Raw genomic sequence first — 16681 nt, forward strand, 5'->3', positions numbered from 1 at the left:
TCGCCAGGCTCCTAGAAGCATGACTTGGGGAAAGGGCGGAGTCACCCCCTCACACACACACCCCCTGGTCGCTGGTACCAAGAAGCAGTTGGGAACTGGTGGAGCCATGTGGTCTGGGGAGGGGTCGCTTCGCTGCTGGTTACTAAGGGGGCAGGCTTGACTCCTGCTGCTGTTCTGGTGCTACTAAGCCCCCAGGCCATTTCAAAAAGTGGCCTGGAATGGGGGCAGGAAGGGTGGAGAAATGGGGCCAAGATGCTGGGGAGCTCAGCATCCCCCAGTAACGGCCCTGCTGGGTGCAGCTTGTAAGAGGTCAGCTGGAGCTGGGGCTACCATTTACGTGCCATGTGGCTGCCTAGAGCACCATGAAATCAGGGGCAATTTGGTGCCACAGGTTTCATGGTGCCCCACATGGCTGTGTAGCTTGCGTATTGGTAGGGGTGGCCCAGGAGAGAGGGAGGGGGAAGAGAGATGCAGGTCAGGGCTACACGTCCTGTAGGTCACATGTGGCCCGCAGCCTGTTTGTTTGTGGCCCGCAGTGTAGTTTGTGTTTACGCAGAGCTCAACGTGTGGCCCACAGGAGGAAGCCAGAACAAAGAAGTAATCGATGTCATGCTGTTCTGCAGCTGCGCATTTTCGGAGTTAAATTCCTGGACTGTCATTGCTCAGTGAAAGTGCTGCCATAGGGTGGAAATCGGGGAATTGTTGCATTTTGTTCATATCAGCAGAACTGACTTAACTGGGGCCTGCGTGTTGTGTAGTCTTTGTGTTCATGCCTGTCGGTGTGAAAAAAGGGATTTGCATGTCTATGAACCACGCTTAAGTTGTGGCCCTCAGCATGTGCTCGGAGCATCACTGTGGCCCCCAGGGCTTCCAAAGTTGAGTAGCCCTGATGTAGGGGGACGGATGGAGGGAGGGTCTACATGGGGATTGCCAGGCTCACAGCCCCATAATTCTGGTGCTGGACTTGATGACGACTTGGACACGAGAGAACATTCTGGTCACCAGGTGCCTGTCACACTCCCTGCAGGAGGCCCTCCAGGACCTGACGCAAGGCCCCTCTCAGCTCTGGGTGGGACTGTCCCACCCCTCCCCGGAGAAGGCCTGGACCTGGCTGGGTGGATCCCGGCTGGATCAGACCCGGTGAGAGATTCCTTGAGTCACTTTCCCTGTGTGGGCAGAAGGGGACAGGGACGGGGAGGGCAGAGGAGGAGCAGGGATGTTCAGGGTGAGGTGACGCTGAGGTTGTCCATTGACAGTCTGTGGAGGGAGCAGAGCAAAGGGGTGAGGCCGGAGCCTTGGGGATCCCCAGAGAGGGGGGCAGGAGAGGGGCAGACATGGACCAGCCAGAGGCAGGAGGGGACCAGGCGGGGCAGCGTCGGCACAGCTCGGCAAGGAGGAGCCGTGGGGCAGGAGAGAGATGGGCAGGGCCTAGCGCAGCAGGGAGGAGGGAGCTGGAGCTGGGCTTGGGCCAGGGAGAGGCCGTTAGAGCCCCTGGGCTGGCCCTGGCAGTGGTGGGGAGGGGCAGCCCCAGGGCAGAGCTGGACGGGAGAACAGGGCAGCTGCGGATCCTGTTAGCACAGGGAAGAGCCGCTGCCGAGTGAGTGTGATGGGCCCACAGGTGCTGACAGGGGCCTTTCCTGTGTGTCGCAGGCTCCCGGTGTCAGGCCCAGCTGAGGGGAACAGCTGTGGGATGATGAAGGGGAATCAGATTCATTCACAAGGCTGCAGCTCTGCACATCAGTGGATTTGCCAGCGAGACGCCGTCCCCCTCTGAGCAGGGTATGGAGGAGACCTCAGAGCACGGCTCCATTATCCCCGTGTCACACCTGGGGAAACCGAGTCACAGACACTCACCTGCCCAAGATCACACCGAGAATTGGTGACAAAATGGAAAATGGAACCCAGGAGTCCTGGCTCCCAGCCCTCCCTCAGTCTGTAGAAGCGAGTCCAAGTTCCGGTTTTGTTGTTCCAACAGGGCTAGGCTGAGGGGTGTCACGCTGTGCTGAGCCTTGGGGACGGTTATCTCTAGTCCTCTCCCCTAGTACTGGGGAGAGAAGAGTCTGCCCCAGATCCCCAGCTCACGTAAATCAGCCCAGATCCAGAGTGTCCCAGCTGGGCAGTGACTCCAGGGGAGCTTCGGCTCCATTGGCACCAGCTGGGGATCTGGGTTTTCCCCTCTATTTCACCCCTTTTCATTTCCTGGCACCTCTGTCAGGTCCCACTCTCAGCTCTGTTCCCCGGCCCCTCCATTGCTGCCATCAAGCCTGTGACCTGACACCCCTCTGCCCATCCTGCCCTAACCGATCGTTAACTCCTGTCACTAGGCTGCTGGATAGGATGCTAAACACCTGCTGGGTGACTAAGACACTTTCCCTCTCAGTGCCTAAATTTCCCCATCTGTGAAATGGGGATAATCAAACTGACCTGGCTGCAGCATTTCAAGATCTCCTGCAGCAGCCCCTCAGTCAGCAAGAAGCCATGGGGGGCAGGGTGTTTTCACGGGCAGGCCAGCTTTGGGACTCTGCAGTCCAAGGGCCCAGCCCCACCCTTTCAACACACCCAGCTCAGAGCTGGAGGGAACATTTTTAGGTTTAAACTTTGTGAAACTTCAGAGCCAGAAGGAAAAGTAACAACCCAACCTATCCCCCACCCCATTGCAGCAGCCACAGGGTGCATCTACATGGCAGGGTTTTTATGCACAAACAACACTTACGTCCACACTGCAATTGCGTTCTTGTGACAGGTAGAACAGAGGGTTTTTTCTGACAGTAGTAAACCTCATTCTAGAAGGAAGACGCCTTTTTCAGAAAAAGACGTGTGCGGACAAGGAAGAGGGAGTTTTTTTGAAAGAAGAGGTCTCCAGGAAAAAGCATAGGTGCCCTGGTGGCCACCCCGTCCACAGTAATCACAATGCGAGAGTGTCCAATCAGTGTGGATGCTCTCTGTTGAAAAATCAGATGGTTGTTTTGATGCACTTTGGCCATGTGGACCCGCTCTTTTGAAGAACACATTTGCGCCGTAGGTCTAAATCAGTGTTTCTGAAACTTTTTAAGACCGAGAAACATCAATCATTTTTTTTTATGAGGAACACCAAGATCTGCAGGAAAATATGCAAATGAGATTGTGGCTCATGCAAATGAGTCCCTTATTAGTATATTTTTTGCAGAGAAAACTCGTAGTGTAGACATGGCCACAGTGTGTGTGTCTGGCTTTATAAAGCAGATGCTCACTTCTTCTCTAGTATATTCTCAATTAACACAGTGTGTTGCCTTCTCCCCTGAAAAAGATCCCGTGTGCTTCTTCTAAGCATAACTAGCTTCATCCGCTGACACCCCTGCTCCCTCTGTGCTGTTGGTTTGTATTGTGGGAACAGGTCAATCCCACTTCTCTAGCCACGTGTTTCTGCACCTTTCGTTCTTTGCTAGACGCCCCTCAGATCCCTTGGTAGCTGCCTCGTCCCTAAGCTGGGCAGCCTGATGCTCTTAGTTGCTCCTCCTATGGACCCATTGCCTGGGCTTTGTCATCCCTGGTCCCTGGCTCTGAATGTTTTCCTGTTCCTCCAGGGCCCTTTATTATAAGTCACCAGCCTCTAGATGCTGAAGAACCCATGCTCAGAGGGACACTAATATGGTACTTCCTGATCGAGGGGTACATGTCCAGCCCTGGATTGGGATTCAACAGACCTGGGTCTACCACTTTCCAGTGGGGTGACTTTGGGCAAGACACTGTCCCTTTCTGTGACTCAGTTTCCCCATCTGCCGAATGGGGATAATGAACCTTCTTTCCTTTGGAAAGTAGGTTGAGCGCTGCAGATGAGACAAGCTAGAGGCGCTTTGCCAATGTATCAACTGTCGTTAATGTGGGGGAAGGAAAAAACTACCAGGGAGTCGGTCCCACCTGTGTGAAAGAGTTTCTAGCAGGAGCTGATTCCAGCTCAGGACCAACATTAAAGACTAGGAAGAGAAGGGTCCTTTATAGTGTCCATGCTAGTGCTTACACCAGTCCTGTTAACAATTCCCCCCTCCCCCAGTTACAGTGGCCTAATGTCTGAGGTGCTGAGGGAGGGGCAACCTTTACTGACCCACAAATGGGCTTGTCTGGCCTTACACTCTGCTAAGGACCGACAAGCTGGGTGGGGCCGAGGGAGCAGCCCCTGGGGCATTAGTGGCCAGCCCGCTCGGCCCCAGACCCAGCTGCCATTCAGTGGGGCTCCAGGGGAACCCCTCAAACACCCAGAGGGGCCGGCCAGGGCCAGGTCATCAGCCTTGCAGGGGAGGGGTAGGTGGAGCAAAGGCCTGTGGCAGGACCTCAGCCTATCGGGGACAGGGATGACCTCACAGAGAGACTCTGACAACAGCCACTCAGGACAGAGGCGCAAGGCCGGGGCAAGCTCAGAGATTCCTGCGATTTGGCAGCAGCGCGGCCCCTTCCCAGGGTCTCTGCGGGGGCCAGATGGAGAATTGGGACCGAGGGGCGGGGGCAAGAGGAGCCTCATCGGCGTTTTCTACTTCCCTGCGGCCGGCAGTGCCGGACCCGGAGAGACAGTGGGAGCCTCAGAGAGGTTTGGAGCCTGCTCAGTTTGGTTCCCCTTTGCCCCCTCCCCTCCCTCTGTCTCGCCTTCTTCGGGCTTTTTCCCCCTTTCCCTGCCCCACCAAGCACGGTGGGTGGGTGTTGGGGCGGTCGGAGGCGTCACTCAGAGCTGAGCTGGCAGAGCGCTGGGAGCCAGAGGTGACCTGGCCCGTCCTTTTGAACATCTGTTGAGCCCTCTCCCCTCCCCCCGCTGCCTCGGAGCTCCAAGTCTTGCTGCGGATTGGTCGAGTGGGTGGTTACTGACAGGGGAGACTCGCGGCCTTTTATTCTCTTTAAAACTGTTCTCGGTGAGTCGTTATTAATAGTTCCCAGCCATGCTGGAAGGGCCTAACACGTGGGGCTCTGCAGGGGTCTGTTCTGGGATGGCTCTCTTCAATCTTCATCAGTGATTTAGATATTGGCATGGAGAGGGCGCTTATTAAGTTTGCAGATGATACGAAGCTGGGAGGGGTGGCAAGTGCTTTGGAGGAAGGGTCAGAATTCAAAGTGATCTGGACAAACTGGAAAAATGGTCTGAGGTAAATAGGATGAAGTTTAATAAAGACAAATGCAAAGTGCTCCACTTCGGAAGGGACAATCCACGTCACACACACAGAACAGGAAGTGACTCTCTAGGAAGGAGTCCTGCAGAAAGGGATCTAGGGCTCAGAGTGGACCACAAGCTAAATAGGAGTCAAAAGTGTGACACTTGCAAAAAAAAGCAACCATGATTCTGGGAGGCACTAACAGGAGTGTGGTGAGCAAGACAGGAGAAGTCAGAATTCCGCTCTGCTCTGCGCGGATTAGGCCTCACTTGGAGTCGTGTCTCCAGTTCTGGGCACCATGTTTCAGGAATGAATTGGAGAAATTGGGGAAGGCCTGGAGAAGAGCAACAAAAATGTGGAACAGTTTAGAAAACATGAGAGTGAAAGAACTGGGCTTGTTTAGTCTGGAAAGGAGAAGACTGAGAGGGGACATGAGAGCGGTTTTCACGTACCCAAAAGGGTGTCCCAAGGAGGAGGGAGACAAACTGTTCCCCTTGGCCTCTGAGGACAGGACAAGGAGCAATGGGCTGAAACTGCAGCAAGGGAGGTTTAGGTTGGACATTTGGAAAATGTTTCTGCCGGTCAGAAAAACTTCCTGTCAGTGTTGTGAAACACTGGAACAAATTGCCCTTGCAGGCTGTGGAATCTCCATCACTGGGGATATTTCAGAGCAGGTTGCACAGACACCTGTCAGGGATGATCTAGACGGAGCTGGGTCCTGCTGTGAGGGCAGGGAACTGGACTTGATGGCTTCTCAATGTCCCTTCCCATTCTACTGTTCCGTGATTCCCAGACCAGACGGATCAGTCCCAGACCAGCAGGGCTTGCGGGGGAGGTGTGTGTGTGTCGGCAGGAGGTGGTGGTCAAGCTGTTTCTCTCCCTACCTGTCTCTGGGCAGTTCCCGAGTCTCTCTAAGGGACAGGGCTGCTCACACACTTGCTGGCCGTGCCCATGAGCAGTGGTTGGGCTGTGGCTGGTTGTACAGCTCTGGGCTCTGATTGTCCAAGTGTCCCAAGGTGCTGGCTGGGGGCAGGACACCAGCCGTGTGGGGGGAGGGGAGGTTTCCCAGCGGTGACCCCGTCTCCTCTTCCTTTGCAGGCTCCGCACGGCGGGGTCTGGCCTCGGGCCGGCCCTGCGGGGGGACCTGCGGGCAGAGCCCCACACGGGCGCGCAGACAGCGGGGAGGTGAGCATGGGCGAGCAGGGGGAGGCTGTTTTCCTTTAGCCCTGGGGGGGTGGGGGGTGGGAAGGGGAGACTGGGGACCCTTGGGCAGGGCTGTGTTGGGCCCTTCCCCCTCCAGGGTCAGGGCTGGGAGTGGAAGTTGATCTCAGGGCCTGGCTGGTTCTGGGAACAAGAGCCTCAAATCCCATCCCCTCCCCCTCACAACTCCCCCCTCCCCCACTATGGGATCCATCCACATTGCCCTAGTCTGGAGAGACAAGGCCCTTCCCAAGAGCCAGGCCCATGGATCCGACTCGCTCCCCTGAGCACCAGGGCCCAGCCCCGGGGATGGGGATGGGGGCTCGTTGGCACAGCCTGGGCTCGGGTCTATTGACCTGCCCCCCCCTCTCCTCCCAGCGTGTCAGCTCCTGCATCGCGCCCAGAGTGTCCCAAGGGAGCCAAGGCCCCAGGGAGCAGCAGAGCCCGGTTGTAATTGCCCCCCCGCACCCGGCATGGGAGGTGAGTGACCTCTGAGCCTCTCTGGCCCCGGGGTGAGCAGGCGGCTCCCACAGGCTGCAGGGCGGCAGCGGCAGGGCTGTGGGCTGGGAGTGACCCCTGGGGAGGGCAGAGTCAGAGCCGGGCCTGAGCCAGACTTGGGTCCAGCTCATCTTCTCCTGGCTCAGGGGAGACCCGGGGACGATAAGGACCCATGATCCGGCCTGGGCTCCAGCCAGGTTCCTTTCTGGCCCTGGGCCCCTCCTTGTCCCCTGGTAGGGTTACCAGATGGGTTTGAAAAACCTCCCAGACACACGTGATCTCAGAACGGGAAGGGGGGGACTGGCTGGGAGGGGAGTGAGGCTGGGATGGGGATGGGGGAATGGAGCTGGCGCGGGGAGATCGGGGGCGGGGAAGACCAGCCAGTGGGAAGCAGGGCTGGCTGGGAGGAGATTGGGAGGAGCAGGGCTGACGAGGGGAGAACTGGGAGCGGGGAGGGCAGGGAAGGGACCATTGGGGCTAACTGGGATGGAGTTGGGGGGAGCGGGTCTGGCCAAGGGGGGAACGGCCAGTGGGGAGCGGGGCTGGCCCAGGTGCACACAGATCCCGGGGCGCTGCCTGTCCCGTGCCCCTCTCCCAGGCACTCCCCCTACCCCGCCAGGCTTCCGTCGGGTGCCCAGCCGGAAAACCAGAAAACACTGACCTTGCTCATGTCCGGTGAGTTCTGACTGTTCTCACCGGGCAGGGGGCCCAAAAACTGGACTGTCTGGTCGAACACCGGACACCTGGGACCCTGAATGGGAGCCCTGGGGCAGCCGGATGCTGTGGGGGAACAGCTGGCATGGGGGGGGGAGGCGGTAGCAGCTCCTGCAGTGATAGGCCAGAGGGGTCTGGCCCTGGGGGCCCTAGAGAGGCGCCGCCCAGGGCCAAGTCCCCACTGCCCCCTGGGTCCCGGGCCCCGCATATGACAGGCCCTTGCTGTCTTGGGACAGGAGGACCCCGGCCACGGGGATGCACCAGCTCCCCCACCCCCAGCTTGGCTCCAGGGCCGGTGTTGCCTGCAGGGAAGGAGCTGCCAGCAGGAGCCGGAGCATCAGTCGGAGCTTTTCCTGCTCATGCCGGGACTGGAGCCACGGACACGATCTGGCCCTGGGCCGGGAGCCAGGAAAGAAGGAGGAGCTGCCCCTCCCCCCCGCGGGGGATAGAACCTCCTCTCCCCCACTCCTGTCCCTGGACAGAGGCCTGCACAGCCCAGTGAGTCAGGGCCAGCTTATGGACTGTAGCCATTGGGCTGCACAGCCCTGACTAAAGGGGCAAGGTACCGACACTGGCCATTGGGCCACACTGCCCTTAGAAAAGGGGTAAGGTACTGACTCTGGCCATTGGGCCACACTGCCCTTGGAAAAGGGGCAATATACTGACACTGGCCATTGGGCCACGCTGCCCTTAGAAAAGGGGCAAAGTGCTGACTCTGGCCATTGGGCCACACTGCCCTTGGAAAAGGGGCAAAGTGCTGACTCTGGCCATTGGGCCACACTGCCCTTAGAAAAGGGGCAAAGTACTGACTCTGGCCATTGGGCCACACTGCCCTTAGAAAAGGGGCAAAGTACTGACTCTGGCCATTGGGCCACACTGCCCTTGGAAAAGGTGCAAAGTGCTGACTCTGGCCATTGGGCTAAACTGCCCTTAGAAAAGGGGCCAGTTACAGACTCCAGCCACTAGGCCGCCCTGCCCTACGGGAAGCTCTTCCAGAGGGGAGTTTGGAGGCCACAGGCTTTGAGGCGGGAGAAGTTGCCGTCACCTCAGAATCAGGCGCAGTCTGGATCCAGCGACCCAACAGAGAAGATTCCAGCCCCAGGGACGGGTGTCACGGCGTAGACTGAAGACTGAACAACCCGCCCAGCAGACAGGACCAGGCGAGGTCACACACGGGACCAGGGCAGCGAAGGAGGAAACCGGCCGGCCAGGGCAGAGAGGCCAGACGGGGGCTCACCTCGGGGACCTGCTGAACCTCGGGGACCTGCTGTAGCTGGAACAGACGAAGGGGCCTCCCCGTCGCGCCGCTTCCCCCAGACCCGAGCTCGGGTTACCGGTGCCTTTCAGCCAGGACGCCGGGCAGAGAAGCCACAGAAACCACGGCGCCTCGCAGCCCTGCCCTGGGCGTCGGAGGCCTGGCCAGGCCCTTCCCACCCAGTGCAGATCCCTACGGCGGGGGTGGGGAACCTTAGGTGCGGGGGCCGGATGCAGCCCCGGCTTGCGGGGATCCGGCCCCTGAAGGTCGGGGCTCCCCCCTGCATTGGGGGCCCATGCTGGGGAGAGGAGGGGGGCTGTTTCTCACTTGTGGGCAGCCCCCCATAGATTTCTCTGTGGGTCAGTAGCCCCGACCCAGCAAAGGTTCCCCACCCCTGCTCTGTGGGGGGTAAAGGTCCCTGGGAACCTGACTAGGGCCCCACCCATTTCACAGCCAGGAGACGTGCAACGGGGGGAGAGGAGGGGATGGGGGAATGGCGAGGGGAGTCTGAGTTCCCCATGTGACGAGGGGCCTGGGGCACCAGCTGCTCCCTGACCTGGCTGGGATGGGACAGGAGTTGTTCTGCCCCGACACGGGCACTCGCGGAGGGAGCAGATCAGAGCCACCCTGAGGGGCAGGGAGAAGTGAGGGTGGAACGGCTCAAGCTCTGCCCCACAGGCTGCTGGGAAGTGAAATTGGCACTCTTGGGGCGCCCCACCCCCATTGCACACAATCCTAGTTTGGGCCAGGACCCAGCCGGTCAGAGAGCCGGGAAATTTCCCAGGGAAGCCCCCGGGAGTGTGCCAGGGAGCAGTGTGGACACGGTCTGGCTGTGAAATGGGCGAGGTTGCAGGGGGACGCGATGGGGCCCTAGTTCCGGCGTATTCCCTGGAAGTTGTGGGAAAGGGTCTGCCAGAAACTCCTGGCCCTGTTGGTCTCCACGGTCATTGGGGAATCCCCTAGTGCAGCCTTTCTCCAGCTGGGGCTCCCCACCCAAAAGGGGGTCCCAGGGCCAGGGGAGGGGGCTCGCGAGCAGGGTCACTGGCCGCCTGGGTTTTCCCAGCCATGACCTCGTCTTCAGGCCCCAAATCTTCCTCTGGGCAGATGTTTGGAAATATTAAAAACTGTCGGATTTCTCCCGGCTTTCCCAGCTGAGTGGCTGGAGAGCAGCGGCTACTGTCTGGCCATCCGGTTTGGGGGCAGCCCCATTGACAGCAGCAGCACAGGAGGAAGGGAGGCCTGGTCCGATGTTGCCACCCTTCCTTCTGCACTGCTGCTGGCGGGGGGGCTGCCTTTCCATCTGGGTGGCTGCAGAGCAGCGGCCCCTGGCAGGTCACCCAGCTCAGAATTCAGCGCCAGCACCAGCTGCAGCGCAGAGGGAAGGGGGCATGATAAGGTCTTGCCTCCTCCCCTTCTGCACTGCTGCAGGGTGTGGGGCTGCCTTCTGACCCGGGTGGCTGGAGAGCAGTGGCTGCTGGCCAGGGGCCCAGCTTAGACGACGGCGTCCCTGCCAGCAGCAGCACAGAAGCAGGGTGGCTCTGTGTTGTGTCACTCCTACTTCTGCACCACTGCTGGCGGGGGCCCTGTCCTCCGAGCTGGGCGCCCCAGGAGCAGCCACGACTCTCTGGTCACCCGCTCGGCCGTCAGTGCTGCCCCAAGAGCGGTGCAGCAGGAAGTGCAGGAGGGGCGGGATTGCAGCACTTCCTTCAGCACCGCGGCGGGTGTCAGCCCTGCCTCCCAAACCGGGTGACCAGAGAGTGGGTGCCACTGGCCAGGGGCTACCTCAGAGGGCAGCGCCGATACCAGCAGCAGCACAAACTAGGGGTGTCAACGTGTGTAGCTGGCTACACGATTAACCGATACGTCTGGGCTTATTGGTTAATCCTGTCGACTGCACGCACCCCTCCCCTGGCTGCCTCAGGAACAGAAGCAGCAAGGGGGGGGGGAAGGTGGGAGCTGGTGTCTGCGGGGATCCAGGTATTAAGCTGCCTCCCCATGAGCACCAGATCCCATGGAGCTGCCTGGCCCGCACCATGGGCTGCTGCCTCTCATAGAGATGCAGCAACACGGAGGGTGAGGGAGTCAGGCAGGAGCTGGTGCACACGGGAAGCAGCTTTTAAGACAGCTCCCCATGTGTATCAGCTCCTGTGGAACCACGTCTCACCCATCCCCCTCCACTGCTGCCTCCCTATCAGCGTGGGGGCAGGGCAGAGATGAGATGAGATGTTCGGGGAACTATCTTCTAAGCCGGCTCTCCACACAGGCCAGCTCCATGGAGCCCCCTTTCCTCCCTCGCTGTCTCACATAGAGGCGAGGGGGACGGGGGGTTGCTTGAGGGGAGCTGACTTAAAATCTAGTTCTCCGTGAGCACCAGTTCTGCGGAGCTGCCTGCTCCTGCCTCTCACGCTCCAGAGGAGGCTGCTGCAGAGCAGCCTCTGTCCGGGGCTGGCACAAGCTCTCGTCGCACAGAGGCTGCTGTGTGGGATGCCGGTGCAGCCTCTGTCTCCTGTGTGGGATGCCGGTGCAGCCCCTCATTGCTGACTCAGGCACCAGGGACTATCGAATAATCATGGAATTGCTACAGTTTGATGCAGTGACATGATTGTTCTGTGACTCCCTGTCTGACATCCCCAGCAAACAGGGAGGGGGGCCCTGGACGGTGCTCCCCTCGTCCTTCTCTGCCTTCGCTGGCAACAGCGCCGCCACTCCCGCCGGGCAGCTGGACAGTCCGTGCTGTCTCCGGTAACAGTGCAGAAGGCAGGTGGGCTGCTGCAGCTTTGCCTCCCTGCCTTCCGCGCCGCTGCTGCTGGGTAAGGATGTTAAATAACGATTCACGGACAAGTTGAGGAGTCGATGGAATTTCCATTGGCTACTCGACTAGTCGATGGGCACTTTCTGCACTTTGAACTGGACAAGGGCCCCAGCAGGGCCTCCTGTGCACTTCAAAACGGGAACTCCGTGTGCAGCCCGGGGCCAGCAGGAAGTCCCACTGACTCGGCTTTACGAGGGTCCTTCCGCTTTGAAAGGCTCAGGATCCTGGAGGCTCTTGTGCATTTCTGAGTGGAAGCACCTGCATGGAGCCTGGAGTCAGCAGGGGACTCAGACCCCTGGCATCCCCGAGGTCCATGTGGCGCTGCTCCTTTGGAGAACCCCCTTTTCACACCTTTTCCCATGAGCAGGCAGCGCCAGCACCACCAGCAGCGCAGAAGGGAGGGCGGCCTGGTGTGGCGGTGCCTCCCTTCCCTCTGCACTGCTGCGGGCAGAGGCTCTGCCTACTAATGGGGAGGCTGAGGAAGTTATAAGGGGTCAGGTGCCCAACCTGGATGGCAACCCCACTGCCAGCAGCAACGCAGGAGGGAGGGGAGCTGGTCTGATATCGCCACCCTCCCTGCTGTGCCGCTGCTGGCCGTGCCTCTCACTTCTCAGCTGGGCAGCTAGAGAGCGCAGGCACCATGTGCACAAGGCCGCCTGACCCAGCAGAGCCACCCTCCCTTCCGTGCCACTGCTGGGGGCAGCCCTGCCTGCCACACTGACGCTACGTCTAGACGACAGGCTTTTGTCCACAGAAGTTTTGTTGACAGATACTGTGGACAAAGCTTCTGTCAACAAAGAGCATCTAGACTACGTCCAGTTCTGTAGACAGAGCAAGCCACTTTGTCAACATGACAGTGTAGACGCAAAGGGCAGTGGAGATGCAATAGCGCCTTCTGGCGACAGAACTCTCTCGACAAAAGGCGTCATTCCTCGTAGAATGAGGTTTACAGCTGTCGACAAAACAGCTTCAGTCAGTGCTCATGCATTACTAGTCATCAGAATACATACACGAGAGTCGCCTTATAAAAGCTCTGATTGCAGAAAAGGCTTCAAACACAGGTCAGACTTTGTTAAAGATTAGACAGTCCACAGAGGGGAGAAAACCATTGTTATTTTTTACTGTGGGGAACGCTTCAGTCAGAGCTGAAATCATCTTAGTCTTTGTAGGACCCACAGAGGGGAGAAACGTATAACCTGAGTTCCCTTTAAACTGCCCGTCCGGGTGGCTCTGGTCCCAGAAGACCCCTTGGGGAGGGCCTCCTGGGGTACTGACCTGTCCATTGCCACTCACCTTTCTGCTCTCTGGGGCTTCTCACCACCCGGTCCTGCTGGGGCAGCTCCTTAGTCTCCCCTGGCCAAGGCCCCGAGCTGAGATTCCCATCCCCGTCTCTGAGCAGCAGTACAGACGCTGAACCTCTTCAGGTCTGAGGAGAGAGCAGTTTAGGGCCCAGCTTTCTGGGATAGCACTCCCCAAATGGGATCAAACCCCAAAGAATGGGGTAAGCCCCATTTAGCAATGAAAGGGGAATGTGCACACGGATTGCTCCCATAGGTAGTAATTGTTTACACTAGGCTTGATAGTAAGTAAAAGTGGTTTTAATAAGTACAAGCTGTAGGATTTAAGTGGTGATAAGTGGGAACAGGCTGAGCAAAGCAGATTACAAACTCAAAGGTAACAAATGCATCTGACGAAGTGGGTCTTTGCCCACGAAAGCTTATGCTCCAACACTTCAGTTAGTCTATAAGGTGCCACAGGACTCCTCGCCGCTTTTTCAGATTCAGACTAACACAGCTACCCCTCTGATAACTTAGCAGAATGTTCATTGTATTTTAACCATATGCTAGCCTTTGCCATAAGCTCTGTGTGCAGTGTAAGCAATGACAGTGGTCAGTATCTCTCAGCAGTGGGGCTGGAGCAAAGGAAGATCGGGGGGAGGCATGACAGCTGCCCTGACACTGTGACATCCCCTCCTATCCCCCAGAGATGCCCCTGTCTGCAGGTTTCTAATCTCCTAACCAAAGCCCTCCAGGCCAGATACAGCTGAGCTGGGCCAGCTACAGCCTGGCCACTGGGCTGCTATCTCAGTGCAGGCATACCCAGAGCCATTTCTTTTGAGTTGGTGTCTCAGGGAGTCTCTCCACTTTCCAGCCCCCCATGTGTGAGTGCTGCTCTCTGGGGGTGCCTGGGAGAGTTGGGCTGGGGGCAGGGCTGACCTGAGCCATTCTTGCACCCTGAGCAGCAGGTGCATGCTGCATGCACGCTTCCTCCCCAGGGTGGCAACCTATGGGGGGCACCTGATGCGGCGTCCCTTACCCCTTCAATCAGGTGCCTCTATAGGTTGGTGCCCATGCGTTAATCCGGACCTGGCTGGAGGTGCAAGTGCCAGGTTGAGCAGGGTGGGGATGGGCACAAGAGTTTGTATTTGTTTCTCCTTTGCAAATAAAGCAGATGGTTAGTTTCTCCCACTCCTGAGCTATGTCTACACTTGTGGCTTCTTGCGCAAGAACATCTTGCGCAAGGGTACTTGTGCAAGGGTTCTTGCGCAAGAAAATGTCCACACTGCCATGTGCACGCTGTGCTTTTGTGCAAGAGCGCCCATGGCAGTATAGGCGCTCTCGTGCGCAAGAAAGCTCTGATGGCCATTTTAGCCATAGGGCTTTCTTGCACAAATCCCTGCCAAGCGTCCACACTGCCCTCTTGCGTAAGAGCTCATGCACAAGAGGGCTTACACCTGTTAAGGAGCATTGCGGAAGAAGCCCTTTTACCACACCATACTGTAAATTTCCTTGAGCAAGAGCAAGCGGGCAGTGTGGACACTTTGCGGATTCTTTCCCAAGAATGGCTGTACTTGCTCAAGAAGCCGTGAGTGTACACATAGCCCTGGTGTCCTTTGTTCTGCAGTAACTGGCTCCCACCATCCCATGGCTGCTGCCGGAGATCCCCAGCTGTGAACCCCTCTCTTGGAGGCTGGGGCTTGGCCCATTCTATGCAGGAAACCAAGGGCCAGATTAAGGCATGGGCTAGCCGGGCAGCTGCCCGGGGTACCTGATATAAGGGGCGCTGCGTGCCCTTTACAGCTGATAACTGCCATCAGGCACCACACGCCCGTATCGTGAGCTGCAGCAGCTCTCACTAGCCACCCTGCCGCGGTCACCCGAGGCAGGGTCCGCGTTAACCCCCTCAGCGCTGGCCAGCAGCACTCTTCCCCCCACGGCTGCGGGGCCCTGCATGGCCAGGCTCGGCCTGCTCCTGGCGGCACCAGGCTGAGCACCAGCAGCGGTGGCCGGGCAAGGCACGTGCCTCCTCCTGCTGCCAGCTTGAACCTATGACTCTGAAATTAAGAGTCACATACTCTACCTACTGAGCAAGCCACTCTGTGCAGGGTCCCTCCTGCAATACCCTGTCACAGGATAGAGGATCAGCACGTTCTCAAATGCTTGATTCAGGGCTATGTCGTGTCCCCGATGGGGTGCTCTGGTCTGTGTGGGGAGGCCTAGGCCCACTGGCCTCTTTTACCACAAGAATGGCCCATTTCAGTCTCTCAAGTAACAGGAGAAGAGTCCGTAGCAACAAGGGAAGGTCCCCTGAGTGAAACCAGGCAGAAACGCCATGTCTCACGTTCTGCAGCAAACCTTTCAGCTCTGGCAGGCACTGCCCCTTCTCACACTGGCCTGGGCCTGGCATCCCTCTCCTCCCAGCACCACAGAAAGCCCCTTGGCATGAGCCTGGGAAAGCTAGAGGCCTCAGGCCTGTTGCTCCCGAGAGGCTTGTACCTTGGCCTCCTCTGTCCATGGTGGCCGGCTCTCCCGGCTGCCCCCTGTGCGCTGCTGGCCAAAGAAGGCAGCAAGGCAGGAGTGGGGAGAAGCAGCAAGTCCCACTGAGGCCGACAGCTCGGGCTTAAGCCTCCAGCCCCAGCACAAAACCTTCAGCCTGGCCTCTGTTGCTCCCTCCTCAGAGGGGAGGAAGAAGCCCTGTTGCCTCAGGCCGGGAGAGGCGACAGGAGGCCTCCTCTCACAGCCTTACGCTTTGTATCAATGCCGGCTAGGGTTGCCAGGTGTCCAGTTCTGAACCGGACTGTCCAGTATTTGAGCTTTCTGTTCGGGAAACAAACTGAGAAAGTGTAAATGAGGAAATAGAAATGTCAGGTATTTTCTAAATAAGCTGTAATGTAGATTGCGAGGTAGTGTCAAGTGAGTTCAGTATTTCTGTGGAACCATCTGGCAACCCTAATGCCGGCAATCGCAGGGGTCAGGGAGCTCCCAGGCTGGTCGCAGCCTCAGCCACTTCCTGCTTCATGGCCCAGGCCCAGGCAGTCCAGGTGGGTTTCTGTGGGGCCCCGAGACATTTTGTTTGCTGTTGTCCAGGTTCAGGGGCCCAGATTCTGCAACACTCACAGGCCCCACAGGAGGGGGCTGGTTTGATGCTTCACCCCACGGCCCGGCAACAAGCCCCCAAACTCCCCCTGTGCTCTGGGAGCCCCGTTTGCTGTGTGAATTCTGTGGGGCAGGTTATGTCAGGCCTGGGCACAAGCAGGGTTCAGAACCAACCCACAAGTAAGTCCCTGCTCAAGAGGATTGAGCAGTGTCCTTTGCCAGCAATGTTAGTCCAGCCATGTAAGTGTCCCACTCACGTGCCCAAACTTTCTCCATACCCCACTCACAGTTGCTGCCCTTGCTCTGGGCAGATAAGATCTCAGGGGTGGTTTTCAGTCCCAGGGACTCCAACCCAAACCCTGAGACCCAGGGGTTTATAATCGAGAGGATCAATGTTTGCTTCACTTTTTCCTCCTCCCAGCAACACTAAATCTCAAGGCCAACTCTACAGTCCCAGCGGCTGGGGGAGATGGGTATGTTAGAGCCTCTGCCCACTGAGCTGTAGCTTTCTGTGCCCAGGGAGCCAGACACTGCCAGGGCTGGAGGGAAATGGGGATTGGCTGCACTTTGGGAGTCAAAGGTGTTGTCTGGGACCATAGAATAGAACAGTTTCACTGGACTTCCTGAGAAGGGCACCATGGCTTACCTGGCTAAAGTGTTTGCCTAGTAAACAGGAGATCTTTGGTTCAACTCCCAGTGGTACCTTGGTGTA

The 16681-nt window shown here is 58.2% G+C and overlaps 1 long non-coding RNA gene across 1 annotated transcript; it reads left to right on the forward strand.

The window, feature by feature from the left end:
- Positions 1–4421: 4421 nt before the first annotated feature.
- LOC149521333 (uncharacterized) lies at positions 4422–6912 on the forward strand. Its single transcript, XR_016347994.1, has 3 exons — positions 4422–4561; positions 6213–6299; positions 6693–6912. It is a non-coding gene; the product is annotated as an uncharacterized LOC149521333 (long non-coding RNA).
- Positions 6913–16681: the final 9769 nt, after the last annotated feature.

Source organism: Pelodiscus sinensis, chromosome 28, assembly GCF_052426305.1.
Source record: "Pelodiscus sinensis isolate ZL-2025 chromosome 28, ASM5242630v1, whole genome shotgun sequence".
NCBI lineage: Eukaryota > Metazoa > Chordata > Testudines > Trionychidae > Pelodiscus > Pelodiscus sinensis.